Here is a 3,785-nt window from a genome sequence, read left to right as displayed (position 1 = left end):
CCTGTTTTCCCCCCCCCCCAGAAAAAATAAATCATACAAAATGCATTATTGAATGCTTAGCCATTAAAAAAGGTCTTAAAAAATACAAGCTTTGCAAAACTATCAGCTCTTCCCTCTGACCCTTTTCCTCTCCACCTTTCACTCTGATTTTAGAAAGTTTCTCTACAGAGAACTGCCCTGTAAGTTGACAGTGGAACTGGACACCCACCTGAATATCTCAAAATGTACTCATGGTTCAGTGTCTTTAAGTCCAAAACTCAGTTTGGCTCCTGCAGTTTTATTAGTCAGTTTTTTACAGAGTTCTGTAAGATATTGAACATATGATTGTGTTGTGTAAATACAGTTTGAGTCAATAAAGTCAGGCCTTTTCTGAACAAAGCTTGTCTGCCTTTCTTGCTGGTTTCTTGGTATAGAATTCAGACCTATACAAAATTTCCTCCTAACCATAAGATTTTGTTAAATTAGGGTGCTGAATCAATGTCAGAGTTTCATATTGGTTTGCTTAACCTGCAGCTGCTTCTTTTTCCTCTTTCTTAGCTGAATAACAGTTATCTTTATGTAGTTATCTTCTTCTGGCTGGCTGCTGCTAAGGATTTATTAGCCACAGCATTCAGCTCTTCGGATGACTGTCTCCCTATCCCAGAAAAAGAGAGGGAATCACAGAATGCTGGGGGTTCAAAGAGACTGCTGGAGATCACCTAGTCCACCCCTGCTGCCAGAGCAGGTTGCCCAGGATCACAATGTCCAGGGAGGGAGACTCCACAACCTCTCTGGGCAGCCTGCTCCTGTGCTCTGGCACCCTCACAGCAAAGTTTTTCCTCATATGTTCATATGGAACTTCCTGTGTTGCAACTTGCTCCCACTGCTCCTTGTCCTGTTGCTCAGCACCACTGAAAAGAGCTTCTTGTCCCACCTGCCCTTTATAGATCAGTGTTGGTAAGATTCCCTCTGAATCTTCTCCAGGCTTAGCAGCTCCAGATCTCTCAGCCTTTCTTCCTTGGACAGATGGTTCAGTCCCCTCATCATCTTTGTAGCCTCTTCTGGACTCTCCTTGTCTCTGGGAAGCCCAGAACCAGACACAATATTCTAGATGTGGCCTCCCTAGGGCAGAGTAGAGGGGGGGGAGAACCTATGTAATCTTACCTCAGTAAGTCGTAATATTTTGTGTCAAAAGTGGCAGAATTTGATTGTGCTGAGAGTTTAGAATCAAAGCAAAGCTAAGAAAATAAAGAAGCTGTTTACCCAATGTGTTTCTTTAAGGGGGACTATAACCCTCCTCCTGCTTACAAATTTCAGACTTCAGGTGGTTTAACTTAAATCAAGAATATCAAGTTTAGTCTCTCTTGTGGCTGCCAGTGAGGCTGCATTAGTTTTTGTTGCAAACACGGAGTGGTGCTGCTTCAACTAGTAGGGGCTTGTTGAGGACACAGCCACCGAGTTTCTTGCTCCTCACAAGGCTGAGAGGAGCTGGTCTAGACCCTCTTTCCCAACCTGATCCTGTTCCCAGGAGGTGAGATACAAGTGGTGTCATTGGTGCAGGCTGCTGGGGTTTCCCCTTATCCTGGTGCTGGCAGAGGTATTTGTGTCTGGGTGGTACCGGGAGCTGCAATTCTGTCCCTTCCTGGCTCTGGACTGTCTGTGTATTTCTCTGTGGCCAGATGCAAAGCAGTAAAGAATGTGGCTGGACAGAAAGAGTGCAAGTGTCAAGATTGAAAAGCTAAGGAGGAAATGAAAAACACATGGGTGAAGATTGTGAAAGAAGATGAACAAAGGTAGGCGAGACCGAGCAGGTAGATTTCAAAATCAAAGAGAAGTTTCCAAAGAAAAAGCAGTAAGTTATTTGAAAGGAGTGCAACTAAAGGAATTGTCCACCAAAGCCATTACTAAAACAATTTTCAGTTTTATGTGAGGAAAGGAAGATGATTCAAGTTGATTGACTGAAGCATTTGTACTTCTGGGTTTCTTACTCCTTACACGCAAGCTGCTCTGAGGGTGTTCCTACTACAGGTTCCTGGGTTTATTTTGGTGGGTTGGGTTTTTTCCAAGATCAGACAGAAGATCTGTCTCCCTATTTTTCTATAGAGTGCATTAGTTTGCCTCCCACACCTCCACACATTCTTGAAATTCACATCAAACAGCTGCAAGTAAACACATGTGAAAGCATGGCTAAGAGTCAAAGCAGGACCAGAGGACATTTGTTAGGTCTGGATTCCACAGGCTCAGAGTCTATACTCTGCATTTTGAGTGAGCGGATGAAAAGCAATAAAGAGGAGGCTGATTCACCAAGAGAATAACTCAGTTATTTAGGAACTCCAGGATTCCTGGCATTTTTAAAGTTTTCCCCCTTTCCCCCCAGCTAATACCAGAATTTATTCTGGGACATAGTTAGGAGTTCAGTATTCCAACAAAATGCAGTGCTACTGGCTGTAAGCCTGCTGGTTCTCCTTGTTCAGAAGCTATGGCAGTGCTTTAACTGAAAAGCCCGTGCCACAGCTGTACCCTGGCAGGCTCTGAGCATGTCACACATTCTCCCCCCTCTCAAAGCTGACAGCCTGCCACTTACAAAGCATCAGCTAAACTAACTCTAATGGCTTTATTCCCCATGGATTTTGCTTTACATTGCACTAATTTTTCTTTAATGTTTTAGCTTCATCTCATGCCATAAATGCACATTTAAATGTGCTCTGTTGTTACTCCTAAATCCTTTAGGCATCATGAGCCACTGCAAAGAACTGAATTTGCTGACTCCATCATGACCCCTCAAAAAGATAGCCAGCCAGGCCCTCCCAGTCTGGTTTTGGTGTAGGTAGGTGTGTGGGCAATTTGGTTACTATGTTCCAACTGTGTTTTAAACCATAAAGTCAGTTTATATGAATAACTTGTGCTTGATTAAATTTAGTTCCATTTCTGTGTAGAGAATTGGGCAGAGAGCTTCAGCTCACGTGATTGAAGTTACTAGGTTCATACACTTTACAAATACCACCCTGAATCCCACACTAGCAAAACAAAACACTTTGTTAGCAGCAACGGATCTTTGGAAACATCACTGTTAGTAAAGTGCCTTTCTAAGTATTGAGCAACACTTCTGCTTAGAAAGTGCTTCTGAAGGAAAAAAGAGCAAGGAGTTGCTGAAACATTTAAAGTTTGGCTTTCCAGAGGGTTTCTCTTTTGTTTGCTTGTTTTGTTGCCTAGAAACTGACCTAAATAAGAGTCTCCACGTAGACAGAGTGTTCTCTGCTGGAGGCTCTCTAATGGAGAAGGGCTGTTTAACTGATATGAGCAGGACCAAAAAGTATGCATGCAGATTGAATGCCCAGCAGCCACTTTGTCCAGACAGCACTGACAGAGACCCTTCTGTTTCAGCTTTAGCCCAGGCAGATAAACTGTTCACCCTTTCATCTTTCCAGGTGGTTTGAATATTGGGGATAAATATTTTTTGCTTGTACATTAATCTGTGTAGCGTTTTAACCTACCTTGATAACAAGACTTCTCTGGGTATGATGAACTGATAAATCCAGGCAGTGGATATTCCCTCTCTCACCATTTCCTGTGGAGTATCTGAATTTCAGCTCTCTGGGATGGGTGGATTGTCAACAGGAATAGCACAGCTAACTCATGATAGCCAGAAACAACAGGGGACCAATCAACATGTTGAGGTGTCCCAAAGGTTCTTAAAGCACTCACCAGAAAGGGGTATTTCACATATGGAATATGTGATCACCCAGCAGCAAGTGATGAAATCGCACAGCTTAAAGCCAGCCTCTAGCCTGCAGCTCACTGTGTAT

The sequence above is a fragment of the Dryobates pubescens genome, chromosome 9, assembly GCF_014839835.1.
Source record: "Dryobates pubescens isolate bDryPub1 chromosome 9, bDryPub1.pri, whole genome shotgun sequence".
In the NCBI taxonomy this organism is placed as follows: domain Eukaryota; kingdom Metazoa; phylum Chordata; class Aves; order Piciformes; family Picidae; genus Dryobates; species Dryobates pubescens.
The sequence above is the reverse complement of the archived record's forward strand: the minus strand, read 5'-3'. Positions refer to the sequence as shown.